The sequence below is a fragment of the Hordeum vulgare genome, chromosome 1H, assembly GCF_904849725.1.
Source record: "Hordeum vulgare subsp. vulgare chromosome 1H, MorexV3_pseudomolecules_assembly, whole genome shotgun sequence".
NCBI lineage: Eukaryota > Viridiplantae > Streptophyta > Magnoliopsida > Poales > Poaceae > Hordeum > Hordeum vulgare.
In genome coordinates this window covers 403,093,399-403,102,867 of record NC_058518.1, presented here as the reverse complement: position 1 = coordinate 403,102,867, position 9,469 = coordinate 403,093,399, and positions in this window count along the sequence as shown.

The following is a 9,469-nucleotide window of genomic DNA, read 5'->3' as shown; positions in this document are numbered from 1 at the left end:
TGGTCGTCCGACGTCGAGCTCCCGGGGCGCATGTGATGGGCATCAGCCATGGGGTCGGTGAAGCTGGAGTGAAACCGGAGCAGGAAAGCGGCTGCACAACCCTACGTGGTGTGCCAAATGTCGGAATCGGGGCTCCGCAGACCCAAGGAAAGGTTCAAACACTCGGGTTCGCTCACTCTCCTACCCTATTCAACTTCTTAGACTCACAATGATCCTACGGTAGCGTGAACTAGGAGGACAAACTGGAACACATGGCAATTTACCCAGGTTTGGGCCACCTCGTGGTGTAAAACCCTAATCCTACTTGTGGTGGGATTGCTTGAGGTGGAAGATAGGTACAAAGATGGGTTCTTCCCCTAGCGGGGTGAGGTCGGATCCAACTCTACAGAGGCTGGGACTCTCCTATATATGGGCCTTGGTCCTCTTACCCTAAAAAACATTGGCAGGAAGGATTGCCACAACTACCATTTTTAAAAGGGGACACGACTGCAGTCTGCCCTCACAAGGGGGGTCTCTGCCTGCAAAAGCTTCTCTTCATGACGCGCCGGTGGGATAGGCGGTGACCTTCGTCCTGGTGAGCCTCCAGCTTTAGCTTCCTTGCACTGAACAGGAAACCCTTGGGGGTCGTTGTGGGGTGCATGCCAGCTGTCCCACCTTTCTTAGCATGGAAGGGGAAAGCCTCCCCGTACGCAATCGTTTGCACCGCTCCTGCGCCACTTGCATAGACTGCTTTGTCCACATGAAGGAGACGGGTCGTGGGCCTCAACCAATTCGCCCTCAGTAGACCTACTCCATGGGGGTCTCATGGGGAAACCTCACAGCAGACACCCTCCCGAGGCCCTTGCTGATGGTCCCTAAGCACCCGCCTCGCGAGGCACAAGTCCTCGCGAGGGATTTTCTTCCCGGTCTCGCCGATGAGACGAACCATCGCATCGCATCCGGGGTCGCACACCGACGGGCCTGAGTACCCCCGGTCCCAGGGGCCCGACAGTAGGTGCCCCTCCAGCGTCACGTATGGTAGCGGCCCTCGTCGAAGCCGCATGGCGCATGTGTGAGGGACCCGCCATATCTGGCTTGTCATGATTCATGAAGCTCAATAGGCTTTGTATGGTGGTCGTCCAGTCTTCCATCTTCTCTAGCGTGGGTGAAGAGTTCAACAATAGTCGGGCTTGCGTCAGGGATTCCTCCGAGGTCTTGGGATTGGATATGTATGAGGCATGAGTGGCGCTCTTAATCCTCACAATGTCAAGAGGAGCGCTCTCCCATCGTGTCGCACATTGTCCATACTTACCGGGAGGTTGACGATGGGCCTGGCCCTGCGCGTCCTGAGAACGGTGCATAGGGGTCTTGTCTGCACGTCGCCTGGGGTCGTCACCCCGCTGGTGTTGGTCGTGGTTGTCTTGCGATGGGCGCGATGGAGGTTCCGTCGCTGCTACTGCACTCGTTGCTACCGCGGTATTATCCTCGGATGCCGCCGGTGCATCTCGTGTCACCATGATGACGGGGTTTGGTTGCAGCTCATGGAACTCACGCGGTGTTGTGGCTGCATTCACCATTACAGTGAGTATGATGGTTGCCTATGTCTATGTTGCATGTAGCTGCCAGCGAGGGTAGGTTGGACAAATACAGGAAGACCGCTCACGTGCCCTTGGCCTTTTAGGGGCCATGGGCATCGATGAAAATGTTGATGAAGACAAGAAAAAGTTGCTGAAGGTTCGCACACACGACCCCCAACCTAGCACGCCTAAGATATTGGGGTATGACAATATATGGAACCAGCGGGGTCCCTTTGAGGTTAAACTATGGAGATCCATGGGCACAAATAGCATCACCAATTCTTACACACTCAGGGGTTTAGACAGGTTTGGGCCGCTCGGAAGTGTAAAACCCTATGTCCTTTGTGTTCTGGATTATATGGGTCCAAAGTAGGGTAGCGCAACAGCCTCACAAGAATGCTCGAGGAGTGCGGCTATGCGTGCAAATGGAAAAAGTGCCTACCTTTCTAAAGGTAGCCATGGACCTCCTTTTATAGGTCAAGGGGCTACCATAGTGGCTAAAATGGTCATTATATGGGGGTAAATAGTAGATCCTATAGCCACCAAAATTACTGACAAGAGCTACACTCGGAAATACCTAACCATGACAGATTAGGAGAGGCGCATTAAATGCGCCATGAGCTTTCATGGTGGCGATGTTTCCCGGCAAGGATCGCCTCTCCTTCTGTGTCATTTGCCAAGCTACCTCCTATTATTTTGCCACGCCATGGGACATGGGTCATTAAAGTTGTTGTAAATCCCTTGACCTGTCATGTCCCCTTGACAAGGTTCACCAAACCACATGCCCGCTCGACATCTTGTTGGTCTTGACAATCATCCTGATAAGGTGGAGCCGGGAAGAGGTAGTGGAGTCCTTGCCGGGCACGATGGATGTCGGGTCTTCTGCACCGGCAAGGCGGCTTGCCGGTCACTTGGCCTTGTTGCCTGGCTCTCTATTGGGTGCATCGTCTACCGACAAGGCTTGTCACGCATGAGGCCGCTATTGTGTGTGCACAAGTCACGGTACTACAAGACCCGTTCTTTAGTACACCTTCAGTTTCCTTACCGTACCACACACCTACCCCTTTTCACGGTTCTGGAGCGTTGTAGAAGGTCTCTTTTATGTGCTATTATTGTGTCATCATTTGGATAATATTGTTTCCCTTGTTAATGGGAGTATGTGAAATATAATATTTAATTCTTTTCCCATTAACCAACTTAGGATTAGTGCCATCGGCATAGTTGATCTTGATGGCTCTCGAGCAATAAACCTCCGCGATAATATAGGGTCCTTCCCATTTGGAGAGAAGTTTTCCTACAATAAATCTAAAACAATAATTGTACAATATAACTTGATCACCGATATTAAATTCTTGTTTTTGTATTATTTTGTCATTTACATCTTATAACTTTTTCTTTAAATAACTTGAAATTTTCATAGCCTTGTGTTCTGCATTCATCTAGAGAACTCATGTCAAATACCCTCTTCTCACCGGCAAGTTCAAAATCATAATTAAGTTCTCAAATTTCCTAACAAACCTTATGTTCCAATTATAAAGGTAAATGACAAGCCTTTCCATAAACCATTTTATAGGAGGACATTCCCATAGGATTCTTATAAGCAGTTTTATACACCCACAACGCATACTCAAGTTTCTTAAACCAATTCTTCCAAAATCTATTAACGGTCTTTTGCAAAACTAAGTTTATTACTCTATTTCTCAATTCAAGTTGACCACTTGATTGAGGATGATATGATGAAGCAATTCTCTGGTTACATCATATTTGGCTAAGAGTTTACGAAATGCACCATGAATAAAATGTGAACCACCATCAATCATTAAATATATATGGACTTTAAACCTCGGAAAGATAACTTCTTTAAGAATTTTAATAGAAGTGATATGATCAATACTACTAGTTGAAATAACTTCTACCCACTTAGTGACATAATCAACAATAACTAAATTATGAGTACGCCCATTAGAGGAAGAAAAAGGTCCCATATAATCAAATCCCTAAGCATAAAAAGGTTGAATAACAAGTCAATGATTCATAGGTATTTCCTATAGAGTGGTCGAGGAACTCGCTTACGTACTTCTGAACGAGATCAACCCATATCCAACTGAAGCAATATTTTTCCTCTATTTTCTCTGGGTCACCATACATATATATATTAATCTATTTTTAGATAATTTGCACAATTCAAATCCTCTAGTGTCGTTCCATCAATATATGTGTGTGTGTGTGTAATTATCTAAAAATAGATTAAGATATATTTTTTATCATATATGTACCTTTCCACAGTTTGCGCACATGTAGAACTCTCGCTCTAGATTCCATTATGTGTGCGACATATGCTTAGCAACGGGGCGTCGATAGCCGCAAAGCAGCACAGTGCCGGTATCTTCAACATTGGTGGCATAGATGTCGGAGTGAACGGAAGTTGCGCTGCTGCGGTGGGATGGTTCGTGAAACAGGGTCGACTGCATTGGTCGCGGGGAGCTCATGGCGTAGACAACAAGGCTAGATGGGAGCTCAGCGAGGGCGGTGGAGTCCCAAACTTTCAACACGCTTCGCCAACGTGGGTTCATAACTAAGAGGGCCTATAACTAGTTAGGGAGAAGAATTGGAAGTGAATGCATTTTGAGAACCCATGGACACTAGTTTATATCGGCCAAACTTAGGGTTGGCGTTCACGAGTAACAAACGACAACACTATAATATATATGTGGTGTCGCAGCACGTACGACGTGAGCAATATATTTCGACTGGTCAGCTAAGGAGGGCCCACATTTTGGTGGTGCCGCTCTAAGTCCACGCCATCACTAACTACACAAAGTTGGCAAACCAATTCGTCCAACGCCATCGCTATTTGAAAAAATTAGTGCCGGCGTTGCATCAAATTTGGGCTCCACCAACATAAGTTGTGGCTAGCAATTTCTTCACTAGTGACTGCTAGTACATGATGGAGGGATTTCATACTACCAGCGTTCAAGCCGTCGGAGCACAAATCAAAGAAGAGGATGTCTCGTATAGGTTGAATTGACAACTAGAGGAAGGGGAGTGATACGTCTCCAATGTATATATAACTTATGAAGTATTCATGCCATATTTACAATGATTTCATATTGTTTTGGTGCACTTTTATATGATTTTTATGGACTAACCTATTGACCTAGTGCCTAGTGCCAGTTTCATTTTTTGGCTCTTTTTTTGTTTTCTAGAAAATCCATACCAAACGAAATCCAAAGGCCATGAAAATATACCGTGATTTTCTTTGGAACATAAGAGACCCCCGAAGCTTGGAGAAAGGATCAGAATACCCACGAGGGAGTCACGAGCTCACCCCACACGCCCCCGGGGGGATAGGGAGTGTCCTCTGAGCTCATGGGTCCCATGTAACTCCGATTGGTATGAAACTGTCACGCCCAAGATGCGACCCTATCCTCAATTTGGCACGAGGGCCTCGTCATGGATAGAAGCGCATCTCGTCGTGTCGCAAGAATGGATATCGTTACAAGTACATGTACTGAAAAGAAGATATATATAAAGAGTTGGCTTACACTCGCCACAAGCTACATCAGAGTCACATCAGTACATTACATAATCATCAAGAGTAAGAGCAGGGTCCGACTACGGACGAAAACAAACGACAAAAGAAGAACGACGTCCATCCTTGCTATCCCAGGCTGCCGGCCTGGAACCCATCCTAGATCAATGAAGAAGAAGAAGAAGAAGAAGAAGCAACTCCAAATGAACAATCAACGCGCTCGCGTCACGTAACCTTTACCTGTACCTGCAACTGGTGTTGTAGTAATCTGTGAGCCACAGGGGACTCAGCAATCTCATTTCCAAAGGTATCAAGACTAGCAAAGCTTAATGGGTGAGGTATGGTTAAGTGGTGAGGTTGCAGCAGCGACTAAGCATATATTTGGTGGCTAACTTACGAGTACAAGAATAAGAGGGGGAAGATCTACGCATAACGGACGTGACTACTGATGATCAAAAGAATGATCATGAACACCTACCTACGTCGGACATAACCCCACCGTGTCCTCGATCGGAGAAGGAACTCACGAAAGAGACAGTCACGGTTACGCACACAGTTGGCAAGTTTTAATTAAGTTAACTTCAAGTTATCTAGAACCAGTGTTAAACAAAGCTTCCACGTTGCCACATAACCACGGGCACGGCTTTCCGAAAGATTTAACCCTGCAGGGGTGCTCCAACTAGTCCATCACAAATTACCACAAGCCGCATAGAAATCCTCAATCACGAAGCTCGCGATCTCGTCGGATTCCCTAGTGGAAAACCTCAACTCTGAGATTACCCAAAGCATCACCGGAATCCCGATGCACAAGATATCTCGTCAAAGGTAAAACTAATCCAGCAAGGCCGCCCGACGTGTCGACGATCCCGATAGGAGTCGCGTACCTCGTTCTCAGGACACGACGGATGAGCTAGACGTCGGGATCGCTAAACCTCCGGGTGACCAGAGGGGCGCCGGACATCGCTCAGGTGGGACCAACACTCATGAGGAGCACTGGCCTGGGGGTTGATTAAATTAGTCCGCGGGTGCCGGCGGGTCCCTATGCATTATTATTAGGTTATTAGGCAAATGTAGTACCAAAGTTGGGCCTTGCCAGACCAGCTTTAATCTAAAACGAATTATCAAGGGGGTCCCCATAACAACCCCGATCGTGTTAGGAGCGCTCAATTATGGAACATAACACCGGTAGCCGGCAACTAAAGGGGGCAAAGGTGGAACAAAACACCAGGCTAGAAAGGTCGAGCCTTCCACCTTTTACCAAGTATATAGGTACATTAAATTAAATAGCATTTAAATATGGTGATATGACAAGGGACCCATGTTATCACATGGAAGCAACTGCACCTACAACTAGCAACGCTAACAACAGGGTTAAGCAAGCAGTAACATAGCCAAACGGTGGTTTGCTAGGTCGAACAGGTTGAGGGTAATCATGGCATTGTTGAGAGGCTGATATTTAACATGTGGTAGGCAACGAGACATAAACGATAGAAGTGATAACTAGCATGGCAATGATAGTAATGGTATCTGTGGAAATGATCATCTTGCCTGAGATCCCGCTTGGAAGAAGAATGCCTCCGTGAAGCAGACGAACCGACGTAGTCGAACGGGTCCTCACAATCCGACACGCTTGCGGAACTCTATCGAGACGGGGAAACCGGAAACAAGCATCAACACACGATATTCACCACACGATGCACAACACATATGATGCATGAGCTACTGAATACATGCAAGTCACGGCATGACAAATCACACAATCAAACACTACACATTAAGTGAAGTTCAATATGCACGAGTTGCATATTGACGAATTATTTAGTTCACTCCCGGTTATCTACACGGCAATATTAATGTTGTCAAACATGCAAGAGGTGAAGCGGAAGTTAAACTACCTATCTAGGCATTTTAAGTGCGGTCGGAAATGACATATAGCACCTCCGAAACGACCCCACATGTTAATTTACAATTCTGTCCAGATCGGAATTAATGCATTTAATTAGTTGTTAAACAGCAAAACAAATAGGTTCACGTGATTCTACGCGTCAAGGCAAGCAATCTACACATAGAAAACATCTCCAACGGAGCTACGGTTCAACAGATACAAGCACCGCAAGATATGATGGCATGAATGCCAAATGTGTGCAACGGCGGCTACGAGCACTCCATCACATACAAACAGCAAGAGAAAAAGAAACTACACGAGATTCTAAGCAAGTTTCATGCAGGACACGATCAAATCGGAGCTACGGTTCAAACACTACGAGCAGAACAAGAAATGACTACAAGCTGCCAAAATCAGCCACATAGCAATTTCTACGCCTCACAACTTCGGCTACACAACTCCGATAAGCTCAAGCAAGGCATGGCACGGAAGAGCGCAAGAAGCACTACTACAAACAACTAACAACAACTAGCATGGCATCATGGATCACTAGGGAAAGAAGTCTCAAAAAGGCATCTCACACACTATTTCAGACTTAGTGAAAATTACACCTCCTGAAAGTGCAGTTTTCAGCCTGAAGGCATATTGAAAGCAGCAAAACCCTAAGCTACAGGTCTCCAAATGGCATGAAACTTCACGGCATGCTAGAGAAACACAAGGGGTACAACTAACTCTATTGGACCAACCCCAAAAGAGCTACAGATCACAATATGCAAGCAAGACAAGACAGCAACAAAATATAACAGATTCCAGACTTAGAAATATTTCAGCACGTCTAAAACAGCACTATTTCTAGCAACTTGAGGGCAGTCAAACCACATCTAAACATGCATTTCTATTGCAACCAAAAAAACCAGGACCTAGACAAAACATCCAAGAACAACTTCCTAGTTGACAACTCCGTCAAACGACGCACGGAATAAATCCCACGAATTAAACAAAAGGGCATCACGGCAAAATATCTCGCGAACTAACTTGCTCAAAAGCTAAAACTAATTGCACAGAAAAATCCATGGGATTTTTATACCCCGGAAACATATAAAACATGTGGGGTTTGCAACACAAAATAAAGCCACACAATAATGCGGGAGAATAACCTATATACGGGAAAATAAACTATCGGCAAAACCCTACATGCAAAAATATCGATGACCGCTCTAAAATACATGCAAAAATATCCCTAAAACATAGGCATTTCTATCATGGCATGCGAGCAATTCAAACATGCGAGGAAAATAAATGCGGGCACCTACTTATTGAGACAGCACGTAAATCCACGCATTAGGCACTCTATCCGGCGTCAAATAAAAATGCAAGTTGGATAATCGTGTTCTACTCGCGAAGCTACCACAAAACCATATAAAATACGTCTCGATCCGAACTACGAATAAGAAGTTACGCGCGTTTAAAATCTAGACTAATATCTGGAATTTATATAATTCCGAAAAAAAATCCCTAAATATCTAAACGGGCCGTACTGGTTACAAAATTAAAAAAAGCACAGGGGGGGAATAGCTCACCCAGGCCACTTGGGCCGGCCTGGTGTTGTGGGCTGAGGGGGCGCTGGGCCGAAGGAGGCCTCGGGGCGAGGCAAGCCGAGGGGCGCGCTGGGCCCAGGGCGCACTGGCGGTTGGGCCGGCCCACAGCGGCGACGGGGCTGAGGCGAGCGGGAGGGCTCGCGTCTCCTCCCTCGTGCTCCCGCGAACCACAGCAGGGGCGGCGCTGGCTCCCGTGGCGACGGAAAGGGGCTCCGGCGAGGGATGGGCCGGCCGGATCTGGTGTCTACGGGGCCCTTCCCGGCGGCGGAGGACGGGGCCCGGCGCAGGAGCAGTCCACGAGACCGGTGCTGCGGCGGCGGACGGAGCGAGGTGCTACAGCTCCTGGCGGCCGAGCTAGCGCGGGCGGCGACGTACTGCGGGGAACGGCGCGAGGGCGACGACTCCGGTGGCGGCGGCGGGGCTGAGATCCGGCATGCCGGCGGGATGAGCTCCGGCGGCCGGCGACCAGCGAGGGGCGACACCGGGAGGAGAGCTCGGGCAGGGAGCTCGGGCTTGCGCGGCGGCGGCTCGGGCCCGGGCGGGCTCCATATGGGCCTGGGAGGGCCCTACGCGGGAGGAGAGAGACCAGGTGGCGGCGGCCAGGTTGGATGGCGCGATTTTCGAGGCAGAGGCTAGGGTTAGCCATATTAGGTAGGTTAGGGCGTCTATTTATAGGATGGGGCTAGGGTAGGGGGGTATTTGGGGGTTTTTCGACCCTCCGATCGCGATCGAACGGTCGGATCGGAGAGGCGGGTTAGTGTTTGCTATGTAGAGGGGCGTTGGCTAAGATGAGAGGGAAGACGAGCGACCCGGCACGAATTCTAAAAACACCGACACACGTCTGACGAATAACCGAAGACGGTGCCGCTACGGTCGACCATTCGGGTACCAGACGGTC